The sequence below is a fragment of the Ursus arctos genome, chromosome X (genome assembly GCF_023065955.2).
Source record: "Ursus arctos isolate Adak ecotype North America chromosome X, UrsArc2.0, whole genome shotgun sequence".
NCBI lineage: Eukaryota > Metazoa > Chordata > Mammalia > Carnivora > Ursidae > Ursus > Ursus arctos.
The window spans coordinates 29127999-29152623 of NC_079873.1; positions in this window are offsets into that span (position 1 = coordinate 29127999).

Sequence of the window (24625 nt, forward strand, 5' to 3'; positions counted from 1 at the left end):
TCAGTCCTGAAGGTGTGTGTGTGTGTGTGTGTGTGTGTGTGTGTGTGTGTGTGTGTGTGTGTGTTTAAAGCTAACAGTGTCTGAAGCTACTGGAGGATCTCAAGCTTCTTTGGGACTAACTCAGCTCCAAGTTCCCCGGGAACTAATCATCCTTTGTGAAGGTAGACACGTTTTGTTGTTGTTGTTGATGATGATGATGTTGTTGTTGCTGCTGTTGGAAAAGGCATGGCAAGGAACTTCACACATTTGGGCAAACTCCAGCCCAGTAAAAGCCCTGGTCCTACCTGGCAGTAACAGTGGATCAGAGATGGTTGAATCATCCCATGACACCTGACTGATAGATGTTGTTACAAAGAAGTTTGCAGTGTCATGCCTATTAGGGAAGTTTAATGCTGATGGCAAGGGAGGTAAGAAATTCTTTGGAAAATGGGCTAGAGGACTAGATGATCTTTATTTTGAGATTGAGTTGGACCTGGCTGAGCCTGATGGAGGAGAAAGCCACCTCTCAATCTGAACACCAGTAACTCTGGGAATGGATATTATTCAAGCATGGCCCCTTCTGCTGCAGGTGCCCCAGCAGCTTCGGGGCACAATTTGGAAACCCTAATAAGCAGTGTCCCCAAACAACAAAATTTCAGCCAAAGCCCAGAAGTAAGAAAAAAGGCAATAGGCATTGCTTTGGAACAATTTATCTTTCTTCTTTTTTGAGGAGGGGGCATGAAAATAAGGTAAGAAATGAGAAGATTATCATCTAAGAGTGAGGAATACTCTGTTGTCCCTTATGCATTCTATGAGGAATCTCCCAACTGAGCAGTTCGATATTTCCACAAGAGGCCCCACATTTCCACGCCCCATTTCAGGGAGGAGGGCAGAGAGTGTCTTATTCATTTGTGCTGCTGTGTTGGATATTTCCCATTTGCCCTTCCAGATCCACTCTCCTCCTCTCTTTCCCAGCTTCTGTGCTCCCAGGGGCTGACCTTAGTGGAAGCATCAGTTGGGCTCCACTGCTGTCTGGCAAAGAGAGCTACCAGATCAGGGTGTTTATTCTCTCAGCCTCCTCCCTCATGGGCCAGGCATTGTCAATGGCTGCTTCTTCCACCGAGGACTTCAGTTCCTGGCAGGCGTTCCTTACCTACACCTGCAGGCTTTCTTGGGGATCTAGTGGCTGACTCCACTTGCCTCTTCAGGCCTTGCTGCTGCTGTGCTCCCCTGTTACAGTCATTGAGCTCCTTTACCATCCCTTATCGGTTTCTCTTAACTCTCCTGTATATATTCCTTTGATTAAATCTCTTCAGTAATCCATCTCTAGGTCTGACTGTTGCTTCCTGCCGGGAAGCCGACTAATACCCTTTCCGGTGTCATACAGTACCTAGCCCATAGCGTGTGCTTAATAAAGGCTTCTATCTATTATTTTAATTTTTTATTATTTAAAAATTTTTTTATTACATTGTTAGTCACCATACAGTACATCATTAGGTTTTGATGTAGTGTTCCATGATTCATTGTTTGCGTATAACACCCAGTGCTCCATGCAATACGTGCCTTCTTAATACCCAACACCAGGCTAACCCATCCCCCCACCCCCTGCCCTCTAAAACCCTCAGTTTGTTTCCTGGAGTCCATAGTCTCTCATGGTTCGTCTCCCCCTCTGATTTCCCCCCCTTCATTTTACCCTTCCTTCTAGTGATCTCCGTGCTATTCCTTATGTTCCACAAATACATGAAACCATATGATAATTGTCTTTCTCTGCTTGACTTATTTCACTTAGCATAATCCCCTCCAGTTCCACCTATGTTGATGCAAATGTTATGTAATCATCCTTTCTGATGGCTGAGTAATATTCCATTGTATATATGAACCACATCTTCTTCATCCATTCGTCTGTTGAAGGGCATCCCAGCTCCTTCCACAGTTTGGCTATTGTGGACAATGCTGCTATGAACATTGGGATACATGTGTTCCTTCTTTTCACTGCATCTATATCTTTGGGGGCAAATAGTAGTGCTATTATTGTTTTTTATGTATGATGTGATTACTACATTTAAATCAGAGTTTGCCCAATTTCAAGCCTGGGCATTTTCATCATATAGTTTTTCCAGCACTGGAGAGTTTCTGGTTGCTTGCCTTTGCAAAATGTCAGTTTAAAGAATACGATTTTGATATTGTGAAGACTTAAGGAACTGATATATGGTTGCATCTCTGAAAGTTCAAAGATTAGAAGTGAAAAATCATAAAAATCTCATTCAAATCAACTCTAATAAGTGTCAACATTTTTTCATTGTAGCAGAATTCGTCAAAATAAGTTTTATTGAAAATATATGTCTATTTAGCCTAGGTCTAAAATTCTGTCCATTTTCATCTTATTTGTTTCAGTGGTATGTACTGTTATAAGATCTGGCTTTGAACTTTTGAGACCCATGTCTGTATAAGCCAGAAAAAGAGGCTTAGCCTTCACCATGGGCCAAAGTTGGCCTTTTATCCTGTAATGTTTAGAATTGGAAAAGCAGTAATGAAGAAGTCTTCTCTTCAGGTAGGAGTTCCACCAACTAGGAATATTAGTTGACTTAATTATATTTACAGAGGAAGGGTTGTTAGGGTTTGGAGCGTTCAAAGAGCCATGAGGACTGGGTTTGATCTCATGATTGGCAGGCACTGTAAGTGTGGCAGAACAAGGGAGTGTTGGGTATAGTTGTCTTGCCCCTTGTTGGGAGGGCTGGAGCTGGAAGACCAGAGAGGATATAATGAATTGTAAATCATATAGGCTGTATGGTCTCTTTCAAATGAGTCTAAACGAATAGGAAAGAAGTAATGTTTCTTCATTCCTTCCTTCTCCTTGTGGACCCTGGATCATAAACCAGGCTGTGGACCACATTTGGAATCTAGAAATTCTGTGGGTAAGTAGAGGCAACGTGAACTAGCCAATGGGCTCTCCTTCTTCGGAAACCTCTGTTTTCTTCTTGTAAATGCCCACAATCCACAGTTCTCAATCGACAGAGATTACTGCAGAGAATGATTTTAAACAAAACCAGAAACCTTTATTATTGTCAGAGAGGCACAGAGAGATTCTCTTTTGCGCAAATGAATGTTTCTATTTTATTTTAATCTAATGAATGGAATGAAGTAAGACAGCTGGACAGAGTAAAGTGGCAGTGTTATAATCATGATGTATTTCTGCTCTATAAATCCAATCTCATGAGTAACGTGAGCCTGGCTAAATGGCAGACACACTCTCTTGCTGGAGACCAAGAGAGTCACACATTTTGAACGGGCGTGCAAGTGGCAGAGCAAGATATGCCACAGTGAGGGTGGGTGACATTACAAAAATAGCAAATAACAGTTATCTGAGTGGGCTTGCCACCCTTGCAAGATGTGATTCCCCTTCTTTCTGTCATGCCTACTTCCAGACTTTCACTCATGTCTTTACTCGCCATGCTGAACTCCTAAGTCAGGCCCAAGATGTTCTATTACTAAACTGTTTTCAGAATGAACAGCATAACCCACCTGCATGCTACAGTGCCGCACTTGTGTCTGACTGAAGGGAGCACCCCGTGCACCTGCGTTTTCACAGGAGTGACAGGAGTGAGGGAGGAGAATGTCCCTGTTTCCTGAGGGAAGAGAATAAAGGCAAACATGTCACCAACTCAAACCCCAAGCAAGGTTAGGTCCAGGAAAGGAGGCTTCGAGGGCCATGCAGAGACTAATCTCCAAGTCCTCTCATTCGAGATCACAGACGTCCTCTCATTCCAATTCACAGTGATCTCTGTGACGAAGTTTCTCGGCATTCTGGCAGTTTAGGGCACAATCAACCAGACAGTATGGGGCTCATGATGAGATGCCTGCTGCTGAGAGAAGGCCCAGCTGGGATTTTATTGCCCTGTGTTTGGATAATACAGTTTGTTCTTACTACATTTGCTGAAATGCACTGCCAGAGAAATGGCGAGTTTGAGAGAACACAATGGAAAATCAACATTCCCGATGCATCTTGAGATCATGGCAGCAACAGGAACACATTTCCAAACAGCCAGATTGAAACAGCAGTAAGTTGGGGAGAGGATCTGGTCTCTCCAGAGGACTGTGGCATCATCTTGCATGAACACAGGGGGCTGTGGGGAGGAGGGCGGGAATGAGACTTCCACTGCAAAATCAGAAATTTCTTGGAAAGATCCATCGTCAAGCGCAATACACTCCCCACTGCAGCCACCGATATTTCAGTAACATCTACTTACGCCTGTCCCCTTCTCTCTCCCCGCCCCATTCATTTTCTTTCTTTCTTTCTTTCTTTCTTTCTTTCTTTCTTTCTTTCTTTTTTTTTAAGATTTATTCATTTATTTTGGAGAGAGAGAAGGAGAGAGCGAGCACGCGAGTAGGGGAGGGGGCAAAGGGAGAGGGGGGGAGAGAGAGAATCCCAAGCTGACTTCCCACTGAGTGTGGAGCCAGACTCGGGGCTCCATCTCACAAGCTGAACCGATATCACAAGTCTGACATTTAACCGACTGAGCCACCCAGGCACCTTCCCCCCATCTTGTTCATTTTCTGCTTGTACAAAATAAAAAGCCATGTTGGTTTCATTTTGAAATCCTAGTATCAGTCACTGTATATGCCCCTCAGGCAATGGGTTTGGCTAATACAAGTTCTGCTCATTTTTCATCTCTGTATGGATGCTGCAGGGGAGGTTAACTTTTCCCTTCTTCCCTTCTAGATTCTTTGGCTGGTCTAATGATTAAATTGACAAGACGGATTAACAGGAGAAAAACAAATTAAATTTGTGTATATGGGAGCTCATAAAAATACAAAACTCAAATAACCAGAGCAGGCAGTTTTTATACTTTTTAGATCAACAATACATTTGTGAGGAATTGACAAGACCAAGAAGTTTGGGCTAGAGGTAGTAAATTGGTGAAGAAGTCACAAGGTTTGTTGCTACAGCCTTTTCAGTTCTGAATTCTCTATCTCTGGTGATAAGGATATTCTCTACCTCCCGGTAAAGGAGGCAGATTCATTTCTTGGTTTCTATGGGACAAAGGAAGGTCAGAGTGTCCTTGCACCAGCTCCTTCTTAAATAACTTCAGTTCCAAATAATCCACATGCTGAAGTGGCCTGTTTTGGGGCAGCCTGCCTTGAACCCCACCAATGTGATTCTAGTAATCTCCCTTTGATCTGAAGTTTTGCTTTCCATGGTTTCAGTTACCTGCAGTTATTTGCCCCAGAAGCAGATGATCCTCCTTCTGACTCATCCTCAGAAGGTCCACAGCAGCCTACCTAACCCTGCGTCACAATGCCAACGCCATTTACCTCACTTCATCTCATCATGTAGGCATTTTATCATCTCCCATCAACACAAAAAGAATGAGTACAGTATAATAAGCTATTTTGAGAGTGAGACCACCTTCATATAACTTGTTATGATATATTGTTCTAATTGTTCTATTAATCTCTTGCTGTACTTAATTTATAAATTAAACTCTATCATATGTATGTATAGGAAAAATCATATTATATATAGAGTTTGGTACTATCTGTGGTTTCAGGCATCCACTAGGGGTCTTGGAACATATCCCCTGCAGATAAAGGGTACTATTGTACTCAAAATGGAAGGCATTTGTATTGCCACATTTGTAGCAAAGCTCTCAGTGATAGCTGATTCCTGCAACATAGTTTGCTTCTTTTTTTTTTTAGCATGTCATTTCTGGCATGCTGGAGTTTTTGGTAGGGTGGGTGATGTGCAGAATTTAGGCAGAGATAAGGATGAAAAAATTCAGGGTTTGTAGTGATATTTCACCACATGAATTTTATCTATTTCTAAAGCCTATCCAATAGCTTTAATGTAGGAGATTCCTAAACCAAAGCCTGTCTACCTGTATGTTTTCTTTAATATGAGCAAATGGTGAAGAAGCCTTAGCTTAAGACACTCATCATTCCTTCATGGTGTGAACCCATGCAACCCCTCTCCCCCCTCATTCTTCATGTTTCAGCCATATTTTTGCAGATGAGACATACGTTTTAAGTGCTCCACATATGGCAACAATGTCATGCTTTTCCACTCTGGAAAGCTTTCTTCCTAGACATTTCCTATGGAAAAAATGTGGAAGAGAAAACATAAAATGTGAATAATAAGCAAAACATTTATGGTCTCTGTGCTGCCACTCAACCATTTTCTCACATAACCTCAGCTAACTCTATTACATGTTATCTGCCAGAAAGTTATAAATTTTCCATGTAAACAGAAAAGAAGCTTAGCATTTCACTGAACCGAACATGAAAATCTAGTATTTACATCTGTGAATTGATATAATCTAACTACAAAGGAGCTGGTTAACGGGTTCATCAAAGGTGAAAGAATCGCACGAGAAGGGAACTGTAGTGTGATTTATTTCTTACTCTTTTGAAGTATGACTAAAATATGACTCACAGCCTCCTACCCTATGTTCTGCAGAGCTGTTAACTCCTGGAGTTAACATTCAGCAAGAATCTGAGGGAGAAGGGAAGAGGGCAACCATGTGACAGGTACAGGGCCATCTCTCTCTTAGAGCATCACTGAATGCTTACTGGCAGTTACAGATCACAGCTGGCTCCCTGCACCCTTGTCATTTAAGCAGTGGGGGCGGACAGGGGGCCAGGAGGCGGAAGGCTTCTATCGAAGGGACCTTGGACAAGCTTCCGTTTGTTTGATTCTAACCTATATTCTTTCTTCTCTATTAGTAACACCTAGAAACTTTAGCTCAGTTACATTTTAAAATTGTTGAAACCATTTTTAAAGCAACACTGATATGTATTTGTTGACTGAAGATAACAGCTTCCCTTGCCTCTCTTGTTACTTAATTTCTTGGACACTTGAGTTGGTTCTTTCAGTTTCTGTCCACTGCTCCAGTGAGGAGGCGCCGGGGCTGAAGACTAGTTTGTAATCCAAGACTTCATGCTCCAGCTGCTGGGGTTACCAAAGGACGGTGTAGGGATCAAAGGAACTTAATCATGCCTATCAGATGGGAATGAACAGCTGATTCCCAGAGCCAGAGCTGGGCCACCTCGAGCTGGAGTGATTCATCCAAAGAAAGAGCTGGTGTGTCAGCTGGGATAAGGGTAATTGTAAAGATGAAAGGAATTCTCATGATCAAGCAGAACAGCAGAGTGGGTACCACTCAGAACTGGGCGGGGGGGGGGGCTCAAAGAACAGATTGGAAACAGGGGGGCTGTAGCTCCATAATGAACAAGAGGATCACTTGTCACTGGGTGTTGCCGAAGTGGTGCTGGAGTGAGAGATTCCCCAGAATAAAATAGGGCAGAAAGAGGACCTTAAGAGAATTGCAGTGATTTAGTCTGCTGCTATATTTCTTCTTCTTCTTCTTCTTCTTTTTTTTCTTTGAAACTACCATGAAGGCATGATCATTCTTTCTCTGCCCTTGTTTTTTGGTTTGTTTTGTTCTGGAGTTGTTGGCTTCAATTTCCTGAATAAGAGCGAAAAAATTGTGAAAGGAATTTGAAATGCTTTTTACCCAGATAACTTTGGGATATTTTTGCCAGCCATATATATTCTTACGTTTTTATTCATTTTTAAAATTTACAGACAGAAGTTACACTTCCTGTGCTCTTCTAAGAATTTGACAGATGAATACAGTTGGGTGACAATCACCAGAAATAAGATACAAGAGTTCCATTAACCCCACGATATCCCTTGTGCTGCCTTTTTAAAATCACTTCCCCACCAGCCCCTGGAAAACGGAATTTTTTTATGTTTTTATACATTTGCCTTTTCCAGAATGTCCTATAAATGGAGCTACACAGTATGTAGCTTTTTTCACTCTGGCATCTTTCACTTGAGATTCAGCATGTTCTTGTGTGGATCTGAGGTCATGTACAGCTGAAGTTCCTTCTTTCTACAGCTGAGTAGTAGTCCATGTTACAGATGTTTCACGGTTTATTCACCATTAAGGGACAGACATTTAGGCTGTTTCCAATTTCCGGTAATTAAAAATAAAAGTCATTTTTCCTTCTGTTAAAGTATTTTCTGGTTTTCCTTGTGGCTTTCTCTGATCACTTACTAAAATCCTGGAAAATTTTAGTTAATTCTGTTATGGTCAGAGGAAAAACTTTGGATGATTGCAATCCTTGTAAAATTGTTAAGGTTTGTTTTATGACTTAAGACAGGATCTGTCTTGGTGTTTATCCCATTTGACCATGAAAAGAATGCGCATTCTGCTGATGCAGGGTGATTTAGTCTATAAATGGCACTTAAATCTAGTTGGTTAAATGGTAATCTGTTGCATAATTTCATGTGTGTTTGAATTTTTGCATAATTTAAAATGAAAATATGTTAATTTAAAAATAAGACAAATCAATACAGTGGAACAATAATTAGAAGAAAATGGGATACAATAATTTCAACACAAAGAGCTTAAAATGAAATAAATTAAAGTTGATAAATATAAAAGAATCACAGGATTATTTAGTATTGCTTGCAAAAGGAAAATGGATAGTGCAGTATTGATCTCAGACAAGTTAGAACTCATGGTGAATGCATTAAGTAGGCATCAATTTCATATTGATAAAAATTTCAGTCCAAGGAAACAAACACAGTGGCCTTGAATCTTTTGTGACTCGGTCGATAGAGCATATGACTCTTAATGTAGGGGTTGTGAGTTCAAGTCCCACATTGGGCATAGAGCCTATTAAATAATAAACAAACAAACTTAAGGCAAAATGTGAATAATAATTTTAAGGAGAGGGGCGCCTGGGTGGCACAGCGGTTAAGCGTCTGCCTTCGGCTCGGGGCGTGATCCCGGCGTTATGGGATCGAGCCCCACATCAGGCTCCTCCACTATGAGCCTGCTTCTTCCTCTCCCACTCCCCCTGCTTGTGTTCCCTCTCTCCCTGGCTGTCTCTCTCTCTGTCAAATAAATAAATAAAATCTTTAAAAAAATAATAATAATAATTTTAAGGAGAAATTAACCAATCTACCATTTCAGTAGGACATTAGTGTGCATTAAAATGTGATAAAGTAGACCAAAAATAATTAATGATATTGAGGATTTAAATAATAAGAGTTAGAAAGATGAGTTACTTGGAATAAAAGTTTTTCAAACATGTTTGGAAGAATCAACTCTGTGCAATAACTCAAAACAATCTCAAAAAAATTAGAAAAAAGGAAAAAAGGAAAGGAAAAACCTCTAAAAGTTATATTCACTTAATGTAATTCAATAAAAATGAAAAATACAACAGGATAGCTCTAAACTCTAAACTGTCCTTTAATGAAGGTTAATACATAATAAATTAAAATTATTAATAATGGAAATTATACATATAAAAATGAAAAATGAGAATACTTCATATCAAAACATTAAAGTAAAGTTGGGGAATTCAGGGAAAAAATTTATAGCCTCAAACATTTTTGTTTTAAGAAAGTATAGCTTCAATCACATATTAAAGTATATTTCAAATATATAAGGTATATAGGAATAAAGCTTTAAAAAAACAAAATAGAAGATAAATAAGTGAATTATTGGGAAAAACTGATAGGGAAACCAAAAGTTGCTTCTTTGGAAAGAGCAATAGAATAGTTAAGTTTTATTAGGTTTATTTTGAGATTTGATAAACAGAGAGAAAGAGAGAATGCACACAGAATGAGAAATGACTCATAGCCAGGTGTGTGGAATATACTATAACATTAAAAAAAAATAGTTCTATTACATCATCAAGGCACTTGAAAATTTAGAGAAATTATTTTTTTTCTGAGAAAATATCAGTCACTCAAATTAGGCTGAAGTGATAGAAAACTTGGATATATAAGCAACCAAGCAATAAACGGAAAACTTGGAAAAATTTCTTCCCTAAATAGACACCAAACCCAGTCAGTGTTTAAAGGTCAGTCCTACTAACCCTTTAGTGAGGGTGATATATAAATTTTTTTTCAGAGCATAGAAAAAGAGACTGACATTTTCACACTCATTCTCCGAGGCTTGCCTATGACTCAAACAACAAATCGATAAGGACAGATCACATGCAACACACACATAAACACAAATGCACACATTCAGACAGATACACCATTCAGACAGTATCAATAAGGGCAAAAAGTTCTAAATAAAATACTAACTCACTGAAACCTTTCTGTAGTAAGATAAAAATGTTTTATTTTTGGAATACAAGATTGACTCAGTATTGAGAAATCCATTAATGTGCACTGCCACATTTTGAAACTAAAAGAGAGAGAAAAACAAATGTTGAGAACGCGTCTTATAAAAATATCCCTTACCTTTATTATTTTTTTTTAAAGTTAGGACAAATTAGGAACAAAGGAAACTTTCTTAATTTGATCAATCATATCTACCAAATTTGATCACATACCACAATCAATTTTTTTTAACATTGAAGAATGCTTTCTCTTAAAAATCAGGAGCAAAATAAGGTTGATTCTTACTATCAAATATTACATACACAATTCCTGGAAATAACGTTAAGGAAAATAAAGGAGGAGCATACATGTTAGAAAGGAAGAGAGAAAACTATCATCCTTTGCAGATTGTGTGATTTTCTGTGTATGATATCCAAAAGAATTAAATGAAAAAATGATCAGAAATCTTATAAAAATTTATTAGATGCCAGTGTACAAGACAAATATACAGAGCATCTTTTCCTACATATTAGCACCAATAATCATTTAAAATGCAATTTGGAATTAAGTAATAAATATGATGTGCATAAGAATGAATTGACCAAAATTGTGGAAGACTTTTATAGATATATGGATAAAGAAAGCCTTATTGGTGGTTGTAAAGGAAAAATTTAAAAAGGGAAAACATAGACTCATATAGGAGAAAGTAGGCTTATCCCACTGTTAAAACCAGAGCAAAATTCAAGCTTCGTGGCTTAAATGTGCTGCAAACATCATGATTCTTATTAAAATGAAACAATTGAATCAGTGTAAAATTAAATGCAGTTTTAATAAAAGAATATTGTATACAACTTGATAGGATTCTCAAATTATCTTGAAGAAAGATTATATAAAGCTAACTAATTATATATAATGAAAAAACAAATGAATATTTCTCTACTATGTGCAAAGATTTTATAAAGAAACATTAAAAGTTTGATAGTGCTGAATGTATGAAAAATAGGGCAATGAAACAGTAGAAAATTCAGACACTAATTCTTACATATATATACATATACACATATATTCGTATATACATAATGTATGTATACATATATGTCACTGTATATATTATTATATGGTGTAATAATTTGGCCATACACTTGGAAAGACACACACACACACACACACACACACACACATATATATACACACACACATATATATTATGTATATGTGTATATATAAATTTTAATAAGTACTTAAGGTGCCATTTTTTATCAGTGGGCAAAGAAGGGGATAGTCCGTGGTGTCATAATAATTTGGCCATACTATTGGAAAGACAGTGTTAATTATCTACCTTACCCCATGTATGAGAATACATTTTAGGTGGATTCTGGGCTTACATAATTTTTAGTATGGTTAGATAAAAATATGGGACAATATTTTTAATATTCTTGAATTCCATTTCTTTATCTTTTAAAAGATTTATTTATTTATCTGAAAGAGAGAGTACACGTGTGAGCAGGGGAAGGGGCAGAGGGAGAGAATACCCAAGCAGGCTCCCACTGAGTGCAGAGCCTGACCGAGGGCCTGATCCAATCCCACCTGCCATGACATCGGGACCTGAGCCAAAACCAAGAATCGGATGCTTAACTGACTGAGCCACCCAGGTGCCTCTGAATTCGATTTCTTAAGTGACACTCCAAATCTAGAAGATGTAAAGAAAACAAAGATTTAAATTTGATTATATAAAAAGAAACTATTTTTGTCTGATCAAAGCAAACACAAAGTCAAAAATTACATGCGGAGTGAAGAAAATATTTGCCACATATTCAGGAAAGGATAAACATTCATAACATTATTGAGACATTATTGAATTACACTAGGGAAAGCAGTAAGATTCAACTCAGTTCCGTGCGGTAAAACAACAGACAGTTGTTGAAGCATATGATCAGGAAGAGATCAGCAGAAGCTTTCAAAGGGCCAGTACATCTCTGGATAGATCTGCAACATCACAGATGAAACCAGGAATGCATATTCATGTTTGTCTGTCACACAGGAAATAGTTTTTAAAGATTGACAGTAGGGGCATAGGGATGAGCATATACTGATTCTCATACACTGTTGTTTGAGTGTCTCTTGGTACAAACTTGGTACAAACTGTGTGGGATCTTGGCAAAATTTTCTGAAGTTTTAAATGGGTGTGCATTGATTCAGAAATTCCAGTTCTGGGAATTAACCTTAAAAATCGCTAACAGTTGGGTGCCTGGCTGCCTGAGTCAGTAGAACGTGCAACTCTTGATCTCAGGGTCGTGAGTTCAAGCCCCACCTCGGGCGTGGGGCCTACTTAAAATATAAAAAAAAAAAAACAACTCTTAAAAAGAAATCACTGATAGTGTACTTGGTGATGCATAGGTTGTTTTAATGATATTCATCCCAAGATTGCTATGGTAACCATTTTGACCAAACTGCTACGTTGTTACTGTGAAGAAAGGGTAATTTTACATTTTTACTCCATTTTCATCTGTTTTGTTTGAACTTTTTAAGAGCCTTTGGAAACAATGTGACATCTCGAAATACATCTACAAATGTCTTCCTATCTTGAGAATTTGTTCAAGCCCGATAAGTGGAATACAGTAGATTTCGTTGATTTTATTGCTTTTTTGTAATTTGTGGCTGGAACTAGGGAAATAAAAGTAGGTGAAACTATTATCTAGAGTGCTGGATATTGACATTTATTAAAAGGATTATTTAAATGATACTATTTGTGGAGGAGTCCTGCAATTTTTAGAAATGCCTTCTGTGCCAGCGAGAGCTTCCTCCTTTGTCAAGTTTGGTATCTTGTACTTCTCTTAATGTCAGGCTGCACCACTAGAAGTCCTGCTATGGTATCACACACACAGAATGACTTTTAGGATGGAAATTAGAACAGAACTGAAAATGGGAAATGGTATTTTTGACAAGTGAATATTTCCAATTTATGTACTGCATTCTGGAGCTAAAAGAAAAGTAATGGAAATTTCTTTCAAATTCAGATTAGTTTTTCAACCAGGCTTATGAAATTACTACCATCATATCAGCATCGAGAGGCAGAATAATTTTGTAGATAGAAAGCAGGCTTAAGCACTTATTTTGTTTTAGGACCTAATTCTATTCTCTCCTGACTTGTGCATTATTATTGTAAATTAATGTGTCTACGACATTTAATGGTATTTTATGTTTTTGCCACATTATAAATATGAGGTGATCATAAATAAATGTCACCTGTTTATAAATATCAGGTGATTTGATTTTAAAAGTGAAGTCTTAACAACTCTAATATTAAGTAAAAACTTACTAAAAGAAAGGGACCACATCAAGAGAGGGCTGAAAGCACAAGATCATAATACTACCTAATGTTATCCTGACTAGCAAACTAGAAATATATTTGTAAACCTTTCCGATTGATATCTGTATCTTAGACTTATGAAACTTGTATCCACCGCCTTATAAGAACTTGAGATTTAATTTATAGCAGAAGGGAGAAGGAGATCTTCCCTAAGTTTGGGCTATAGATTTTATAAAACCACCATTTTACATTCCCCAAAACAGAGTATAAAAGTGTCTTATTGCATTTCCTGTCATTTTCCTGTCAACACTTAGTAGTATCAGACACTTTAAGTAGATGTGGATCAGACTGATACACAATGACATCAAAATTTTCTTATAATTATTTTTTTCATGTTGGTGAGGGAGTAGAGTAACTTTTTTATGCCATTAGCCATTCAGGTTTTTTCTTCCATTAAACACGCACACACACACACATATACACATAATATACATGGAGTAAATACTTTTACCTATACATCTATATGTTTATATCTGTATATTTTATAAACTACTACTGAACTCATAAGAATTAGAATCATTCCAAGCATTTTCCCCCCACAGTGTGGCTTATATTTTAACTTTATTTATAGCATCTTTTGAAAGATTTTAATTTTGCCAAAGATAAATTCATACTTTTTATTCATTTTGAATTCTTTTTTTTTTTTTTTTGGTCTTCTTTGTCTTCTCCTTTACCACCTCAATGTCATTAATATATTTTCTATAATTTCTTTTAATATTTTTATGTTTTAATTCTTCTCATCAGATTTTGATTCATATTAGATTTCTGTAGTATAAGCAGTAAAAAAGTGTTTTTCCATATGAATGGCCAGATATATCGGTGTCTTTATAAAATCCAATAGCACATTCTCCCCGCCATGCCTTCATAATGTAATCTCTGTTATACCAAATGCTTGGTGCATGTTAACATATTTATAGACTATTTTTTGCCATTGTTTTATTGATCATCCCTATAGTTTTGCCAACATCACATTTTAAAAATTACTATATGCTTTTAATAAGCCATGTGTCTTATACAGAGTATCTCTCCTCGAGTTCTTCAGAATTATCTTACCATTATGGCCCTTTTAAATTCCCATATGCATTTTGGATTAGTTGCTTAATTCCTGCAAAAATATTATTTATTTGAAATGCACTGAACTCATAGATTAGGAAAACGTTGACATTTTTACAATATATGGTCTTTCTATCCACACACATAATCTACCCATCTAAAAATATTAGCATTTACTGTGTCTACGTCAATAAACTTTTATTAATTTGCCCATTATGTCTGACATCTTTTATTAGATTTATTCCTGGGTGTCTTTGAAATATTGTCAGTGTTATTTTTTTAAATAGTAGGTCTAGGGGCACCTGGCTGGCTCAGTCAGTAGAGCATGTGACTCTTGATCTCAGGGTTGTGGGTTCAGGCCCCATGTTGGGGATAGAGATTACTTAATATGAAATCTTAAAAAAATAAATAATAGGTCTAATTGGTCGTGTACATTTTCTAATGCTATAGAATGGCAATCGATTACTTGCAAAGTTGTGACCATGCTTTAGGCACAACAATATGTGATCGCGCCATACCTCTGGGCTAGAAACAGTGGGGAGCTCAGACTGATGTTTGGTTGTATATGAATTACTGGGAGAGCACCCTACGGTAAGGAAAGGGCCAGGGCCAAGCAAGGATTTAGTCTCAGGTAAAGTCAGCTATTGGAGTACCACTCCAGAGTCTTTTTGCTTTGAGACAAGTGGGCCGAGCTTCTGTAATGTATCAGTTCATCGTTGGCTACTCCCAGTAGAGCAGCACAGGTGCAGGGCATGTGGATGGCAGGGCATGACCACAGTGTGTTTTTGTAAATAAAGTTTTACTGAAACACAGCCCTGCTCACTCATTTACATACTGTTTTTGGCTGCTTTTGTGATATGAGGGTAGAGTTGAGTAGTTGCAGTGGAGACTATCTGGCCCACAGAGCCTAAAATATTTTCCATCTGGCCCTTTACAGAAAAAGATTGCACACTCTTTATCTAGATTGACAGTCATTTTTAAAAACACTTTCTTTTGTTTGTTGTTTTGCTTTATGGTATCAAGTTTATAATGATTTTGATTATTATAACCAAGTAGACTATTTCACATGTTTCTAGTCCTTGGAATATTTTTGAATAGGGTGGTAAAATTTTTCTTAGATCTCACTGGTAAAACTTGCTGAGCATGGAATCTTATTTGTGGGAAAATTTTGAAGCTCTGATACAGTTTGACTATTTAGCTGTTTTGAAAGACATTATCTCCCATATCTTTTTGTGTCAGTATTGTTTAATAATATTTGTATATGTGTGTTTATGTGAGCTAAGTTTTATGTTTATTGACATGTAGTTGTTTATTTCATCTTCTCAACTTCTTATTCTCTGTAACATTTTTAATGTCCCCCTTTTTAATTTGCTTGATTTGGGGTTTCCTTTTTGTCACTTCTATTAATCTTTTCAAATAATACTGTTGATTTTCTCTGTTTCATTGTTTTCTTATTTGTTTCTAATTTATTAACTTGTGTTTGTACCTGTATTATGTCTTCATTTTATCTTCCTTAGATTCTGTTGTTCATTTTCAAACCTTTTCAATTGTATGTTTGGATCATAAATTTCAGCCTTTCTATTTCCCCAGTACAGATACTTGACTCAGAGCATTTTAAGTATTTTTCCTATGTACCTATCATCTAACTGTCTTTCCAGCATGGTTAATTCATTCACTCATGAGTTGTTTGAAATATGTTTTCCAATTTATAAATATACAAGGCTTTCTTATTTAGCATTTATTGCTGATTTTTACTTTGTGTCAGAGAACATATTGTATATGAGTGCAATTTATTAAAATTTTTATTTGCTTCATGATAAAATGTATGGCCATTAAAGAATGTTCCATGTATAATTGAATGACTTTGAGGTTTGGTATATCTCAACAATTCTAGAAAATTCTCTGTTAATTTATCTAGAATTAGATTTCCAGATGGAGAACATAGAGAAAATGGAAGAACATTATTCAGAAATACTAGGCCTTCTTAGTCTATCTTCCATTTGTCTTTCCAATATATTCACTACCTTTTTTCTCTCTTATACATTCTGGATAATTTCTTCATATCTATCAATTGTTAGTTTTCCCTCATCTCTATTGAATATATTGTTTAGCTCATCCTGAGTAAAGTTCAAATTTTATAGTATTTTAAATTTCTAGATATTCCATTTGATTGTTTTTTTTTATTATGTTCAGTTAGCCAGCATATAGTACATCATTAGTTTTTGATGTAGTGTTCAATGATTCATTAGTTGCGTATAACACCCAGGGTTCATCACAACATGTGCCCTCCTTAATACCCATCACCCCACCCCTCCACCCCCCTCCCTTCTGTAACCCTCAGTTTGGTTCCCTGAGTCCAGAGTCTCTCATGGTTTGTCTCTCTCTCTCTGATTCCCCCGCCTTCAGTTTTCCCTCCTTTCCCCTGTGGTCCTCCATGCTATTCCTTATGTTCCACATACGAGTGAAACCATATGATAATTGTCTTTTCTACTTGACTTATTTCTCTTAGCATAATCCCCTCCAGTTCCACCCATGTCGATGCAAATGGTGGGTAGTCATCCTTTCTGATGGCTGAGTAAGATTCCATTGTATATATGACCCACATCTTCCTTATCCATTCGTCTGTCAAAGGGCATCTCAGCTCCTTGCACAGTTTGGCTATTGTGGACATTGTTGCTCTGAACATTGGGGTTCATGTGCCCCTGCTTTTCACTACATCTGTATCTTTGGGGTAAATACCTAGTAGTGCAATTGCTGGGTCATAGGGTAGCTCTATTTTTAACGTACCGAGGAACAGCTATACTGTTTTCCAGAGTGGCTGTGCCAGCTTGCGTTCCCACCAACAGTGTAAGAGGGTTCCCCTTTCTCCACATCCTCGCCAATACTTGTTGTTTCCTGTCCTGTTAATTTTTGTATGATTTGTTTAGTTTTATAGGTTCTTGCTGGTATTTTTAATTTTTTCTTTTATTTCTTTAGATATTTTAAACATAATTATTTTAGGGGTGCCTGGGTGGCTCAGTTGGTTGGGTGGCTGCTTTCAGCTCAGGTCATGATCTCAGGGTCATGGGATCCAGCCTCGCATCAGGTTCCCTGCTCAGCGGGGAGCCTGCTTCTCCCTCTGCTACTGCCACCCACCCACCCACCCCCTGCTTGTGCTCTCTCACTCTCTGTTTCTGGCACATAAATAAATACAATCTTTAAAAAAAATTATTATTTTGTATTATGTATCTGATGATTCCTACGTATGAAATTTTTGTGTATCTGATTCTACCTTTTTTTCTGGCTTGATCATGGTGCCTCATTTCCATGTGTAACATCTTATGAATTTTTATTATAGTCACATAATCTTTGCAACATTGTATTTGTGTGGTTATCCCTTAGGCTTGGGGTAAAGGTCATTCCTCTGGGGAGGTTTTATGTTTCCTTGTGAGTAGTGTGAAATTCAGCTGTAAACTCACCTGTTAAGGATCAGTGTGTGTTTAGAAATTCCAAGGGGGCTATTTTTCCTTCTCCAGCAAGCAAAAGTTCAGCGCAGGGCCTCCGTTTAAAAACTGCCTTAAGAGGTTGCTCACTTCTCTGTGGTAGTTCTTTCAATTTGTTTTTGGCATTTGGAGATTTATTACTTTTTTCTTAGCTCAGCAATGATTGAGAAACAGAAATATCACTCATTGTTTTGGCTTTCCATTGTAGGGTTGTTAACATACTAATGAAAATGGAATCTTTGATTTGTTTAATAGAATGATACATTCAATTTCCTAATCTGCCTTTTAGGATTTAACATTATATTCCTAAATGAGATTGGCATAACTATTTTGTTTTCCCTTATTATCATTTAGTGGTTAGAATATAAAAATTACCCTAGCTTTAGAAAACATATTGGGGAAATTCTTTTTTTTTTTTTTTTTTTTTTTTAAGAACAGTTGTTTTCCTTGAAAGGGTTCCTGGGTTTGTGAGGATACTCCTTGTCTTCCAACAGGCACCTGAGGGGTTTCATATTAGACATTAATGTCAAACCGTGGGCTCTCACTGTCTCACAGGAGATAAGAATTTGGATCTCCACACACTTGTGACAGAGCATAGGATTTTTGATTTCTCAGAGAACTCTTAATTATTTCCCAGCCAGAAGACCCGGCAGATGACCATTTTCCTTGCTGCCTCTCTATTCCAGAAAGTGCAGTTTTTCCAGTTCCCTTTAGTGCAGGAATTTATGTAGAGATTTCAGTCCCATTTCTTCCCATCAGACTTCATATGGACACAAGACCACACCCTCTGTGGGCATTACAGCCTTAGCCTCACGCTTCCAGGGCCTGTTTCAGGTTTGATGACATCCTAAAGCCCGGTGATATCAACCTGTAGAGTTAACACTCTGGTGTTGACTTCCTTTCTGCTTCTGGAAACTAGAGATATCTTTTTCTCTCTATATAGCTAAGCTGTGAATTCAAGCTTTTGTCCAGGATTTTCATGTTCCTCAAGTTGAAGGGGCATCAGAGCACTCACCACACCGTGCTACCAGAAGCGGCCTTATGTTTTCCGCTAGTTGAAGTGAGGCTGTTGAAATGCTGCTTAAATCTCTTCATCAGTGACATGGGGGAAAATACTGTCATTTTACCTAATGGTATCATATGGAACAATGACATAAATCATAAAATCACACTATTCTATGAATAGTGCCCTAAATGGATGCCAAAGGCATTGATACTTTAATTTTCTCTTTTATGTTTTTTTTTCCCTATAATGTCTACTTTCAAAACCCTGGCTTAACGCCCATAAATGTAATGTTTTTCACTTATGTCATTTTCTGATTATAGCATTTCATGTTTCTCAGTCCAGGGAAAATTTTAACACAAGATTTCACTTCAATAATATCCTCATAAGCCTGTTTGAAAAGTAATGTGGTTTCTATTCTGTTTTGTCGCTATAGATGACAGTCCCAGAGGGATTTTGAGTTTGTTCTCCACTTATTAAATATATATATATATATATATATATATATATATATATGTATATATATACACACACACATATATGTATATACATATATATATCCATCTTGTAACTGATAAAGTGGATATCTTCCAATAGGATCAAATTAATATAATAGAAAACTTTCTGCATTATAATGAGAGCATTATCTCAGCTTGTGCTTATTACTGTCCTAAGGACACTTTTGATCTCATTGTTGCTGGTCCAAGCTCTGATTTCTCACAAAAGAAATTCACTAATTTTTAAAAGATCTTGATACATTAACAAATATATCTACATGCTTCTAATTCACCTTGCTAAGGTCACTTAGAGAGACATACAGTCACATGGCAATCATTTCACAATAATCACCATGTTGTACACCTTAAATATATATAGTTTTGTCTCTTATAATTTAGTAAAGCTGAAAAAATAAATGAAGAGACTTTAACTTGTTTGATTAGATCTTGGCCTATATAACTCATGAGCTAATATTGGGTATTGCCCAATTTTTCAATAGACTATATAATCTATTATAGATGTATGTTTAGTGGCAGAAAACATACCCTCAAGAGAGGTACAGCTCATAGTTTTAGGTACTTTAATGTGATTCATGACCATATGACTCTCTAGGTGACCTTAACAAGGCGAATTAGAAGTATGTAGATATTTAGATATCAAGTCAGACTCAATCCTTTATAAAAAGAAAAAAGAAAAAGAAAGAAAAAGCTATGTGGTACATTTTGAGCGTCAGTGATGAATGCTTTTCCATATGAACTACATCTGTTGAGAGAACACGTTTTTGGTGGAATACTAATAAATCAGCTATTCTTCAGAACGTATTTTGTTCCTTGTTGCATTTATAGAAGAATAATGTCCACATTAAGGAACTGATAATTCCAGAATACTCAGTATTTGTCAGGCCATATGTGGCATGTTGGGTTCAGTTCTGGGTGCCACATTTTACGAGGATCTTTGAAAGACTGGAATATGTTCAAAGCAAGCTGAGTGGGAGGCTGAAATGATGACATGTGAGGAATTAGTGAAAATTTTGGAAATGTTTAGCTTGGAGAGCAGAACACATAGAAGGCACATAAGAATTGTCTTTAAAAATTGGAAGGGTTGCCAGTCATTCCGTATACAGTCCTTGAGCAAATATCCCACATCAGGTATCAAGTATGGGGCCACTGGGATGTCTGGATGGCTCAGATCATGATCCCAGGGTCCTGGGATCGAGTCCCGCATCAGGCTCCTTGCTCAGCGGGGAGCCTGCTTCTCCTTCTGCCTGCCACTCCACTTGCTTGTGTTCTCTCTCTCTCTCTCTGTCTGACAAATAAATAAATGAAATCATTTTAAAAAGTATGGGGCCCTGAAGGAGCAATTATGAATGCGAAGGGTACTCTCTTCAAGAAATACATACAATAATTACAATTCATATTATAGCTGTATAAATGCAACCAAAAACATAGCCCCAAAAAGTGGTAGGAGGTCATAGGAGGAAAGAATTATTGAAATAGTTTAGGTTGTTTCAGATTTCATAACTAGAAACAATCAGTTAAAGAAACAAGACATATACCTTGTTTTTTTTGTTATTTTTTCATTATGTTCAGTTAGCCATATACTTTGAAAACTGGTATAATGAAGATCTTTCTGACGATTGTTATTAGTCAGTTGACAGAGATTTTGCACTGACCTAAGCCTTGTAGTAACTCAGAATTATCACAACAATCCTCACATTCGATGCTGTTGTTATCCCTTTCCCAGATGAGGAACTGAAGGCTCAGAAAGTTTAGGCGACTTGCTCAAAGGTCACGTGGCTAGCAAGTAACAGAATTACGTTTTGAATCCAGACAGTCCAGCTCTAGAAAACATGCTCTTTACCACTGAGCTACACTGCCTTTCCAGAGAGATTACTGATCCCCATCTCTGGAAATTTTCTTAGATAATCTCCATGGATATCTGTTACAAGTGATGACTAGTCAGATTGAGAGGATGTTTGAAGTAACCTTTGACAATTTACTATCCTATTATTATCAGTCTGTGATGTTTTGGGGATAAGCTCATGAGCATAGTCACTAGTTCAAAAGCTAAGAGTAATAGTATGATCCTTAGTTTTGGCAATATTAAGAAATTATATCTTTTGATTTGTATAAGGAGAGATACCTGTATATCCCTATCGCTTGCCAGTTACTGTTTTTATCTTCTAGACAGCTCAGCCTTTTCTTTGCTCAATGAAAATACTGCATGTCTTAATATTGCACTCCCCGAGAATATATTCCTCATGTCACACAACAGGGCTGCACTCCTCATTGTTTGCCAGTGTGCTTTCCTACAATTTCCCTTTGTCCTCCGTGCCTTAACTGCTGTCTCCATGGTCTCCATGAGGAGCTGTTCAGCTGGATTCCTCACAGTCATCTCCTAAAGGAGTATGTTTGAAATTCATTGAGCCTGGTTGCAACAAACTTTTTCTTTTCTTTTTTGCAGCAATCTTTTTTTTATATATTAATAGACTAGCACTCTTCCAAGGACAAACCATTGAAAGTTTTTAGTCTTAAATGAGTACTTTGTTTTCATTGCTTGGTAAAGTTTATAAAGGTATTCCATGTGAGGGGTGCCTGGGTGACTCAGTCAGTTAAGCATCCGACTCTTGGTTTTGGCTCAGGTCACAGTCTCAGGGTCGTGAGATCGAGCCCCACATCAGGCTCCACACTCAGCAGGGAGTCTGCTTGTCCCTCTCCATCCCCTTCTGCCCCTTCCCCTGCTCACAGACTCTCTCCCTTTCTCTCTCTCTCTGAAATAAAAATAAAATAAAATAAAATAAAATTTTTTAAAAAAGTATTCCATGTGATAGGTTTTGGTGGTGGATCCATGTCTCATTTGCAGAAAGGATGCCCCATCACTACACAGGAAGTTCACTAGTTTGTCCTAGAGCTTGACATCATTTTGGTGACATGCTCAACCTCTCTTCCACAATGGCTCTTAGCTGAAGACCTTGCTTCCCATTTCAGTGAACGTGAAAGAAGATCATTTCCACAAATTCCCATCACCACTGCCTCCATCTCTGCTCACATGCCCTGCTTTCTTTTTAGTCACTGTGAGCTGATTCTTCTCCCAGCAAAGATGAACACTTCTGCTTGTGCAGATCTAATTTCCTTCTGCCTACCCAAGGAGTTTGGTGTCGTAATCGTGTCCCTTTTCCTGCGACACACATTTATTAAGATTGGAAAGTGTTAGGGAAGAGCAGAATGGTAGATGGTGAAATCTAGAGTTCTCTTCTGGAATGTTCTGTGAAGTGCATCCCCAGTCTAGTATCCAAGTTGATATATCACATTGGTAGATGCCATATGAGTCTGGTGTACTAGGCAGGTCTCATGCATGGGCAGGTAATTTTGGGAGTCAAAAGTACACAAGTGGTATTAAAAGCCAAAAGATGTGACTGGGTAGACACTGAAAACTAACAGGTTGCTGGTTGAGTCTTGGAGGCCTCACAAAGAAGCCAGCAAGGTAGAGCGAGTTGGAATGGCCCACAGAGCAGGAAGAAGCATAAAGTAATGAAGGACAGGGAAGAAAGATGTTTCAAGAAGGAGTAGTCAATAATACTGACTACTATTGAGAAATATGTAAAAAGAAGAGCCGTGAATGTTGTATTTAGCAACACGGAAGTCCTCTCCCTTTGACGATTGAATTAATGAGTAGTAGTAGACATACAAAGTTCAACCTTTTTCCAAAAAGATTTGCTGTGAAGCGGAAAAGAGAAATTGTGTAGTACGTGGAGGGGGATATCTGTTGTCAAGAGAATGCTGAGGAATGAGTATATTTGGAAAATACTTACAGAACCAACAAAGCAGTGACGAAGTTATATGTGGAATTCAGATGGCAAACATTGATGGCATTGTTAAAGGTAATACTGAAAGGATAAAAAAATAGTAAAGAAAGATAAATATCACACCTAGATTAAGATAGCTTAATAAATCAGTCTCTAAAAAATTGACACAATTTTTCAGATTTATGGACAGAGAAGAGCTCTGAGTAATATTCCCTAGTAGGTGGAGACAGACTGGTTTTCTACAAGGACAATCAATATTATTGATGCCACTAAAATCTATCTTTAGCCTACCTGTTACTAAGAAATACTATGTCCTTTAATTTAACTTCAGGAAAGGATATATACCTTCTTAGATCAGACATTTATTTCCAAAATTTAAAAAAGCCACTGCTTTGGGAGTTTAACATGAAAAATTCATAGAATGGATTCCTCCACCACTATTTTCTTTAATGGAATTCTAAATACTGATAATGAAATAAACTCCCACTGGTTCATGTGTCAGAGCACAGAATTTGCCATGATCACTCCAAACTCCTTAGGTTACTGTTTTCTTTTTTCACTATAACCTGCAACTATTTGCTGATAACAAGGAAAAACTTTCCCTGCATCATAGCTACAAATTAAAGCCACATCATGGAAAAAATTAAGATTCAGCAGTTTCCAAGGTTAGGTGATAAAAGTTAATTTTATCCTAGTTTAGTTAATTATAAACTTTGCTATAATGATCAGGGATTTACACTGTTTCTATTAATTAACATTATTGAAAACCAACAGCAGTGATAATTATTGTGTGAAAGGCAGTTTTCTGTACATAATAGATGAGCAGTAATGATCTGTCACTCTATTTCAGAAGTTCTTAGAGCTCATGACAAGATATTTTATGTTCACTTATTAGGAAACACAATCATTTATTGCAAGTTAGGCCTTTGGAACTAGATGGGGAGCTATTTGGGTAATAACATTAGGAAGCATTTGTCTTGAATGTACAAGAGATAGGGTGAGGCCTACTTTCCACTCTAGCTTGGAGAGACAGCTAGGTTAAATTGAATCATGAAGGATGAAAGCTGATTAGTGAAGTAGTTATAGACGTGTAACTGAAAGACAGCATTGCACTAATTCTGATCTTCCTCTTATTATCTTCTATTGCTATTATCCTGACAGTCACCCTACCTGGAAAATGGGGCCAGTGTGAGAACCTCACCCTCTTCTCTGGTCTCTAATCCCTACCTTTAGAGTATTTAGAAGGGTAAGCACCCCTTTAGCATATGCAGATGACACCAGAATTTCCAGGAATATTAAACTTAGAGCA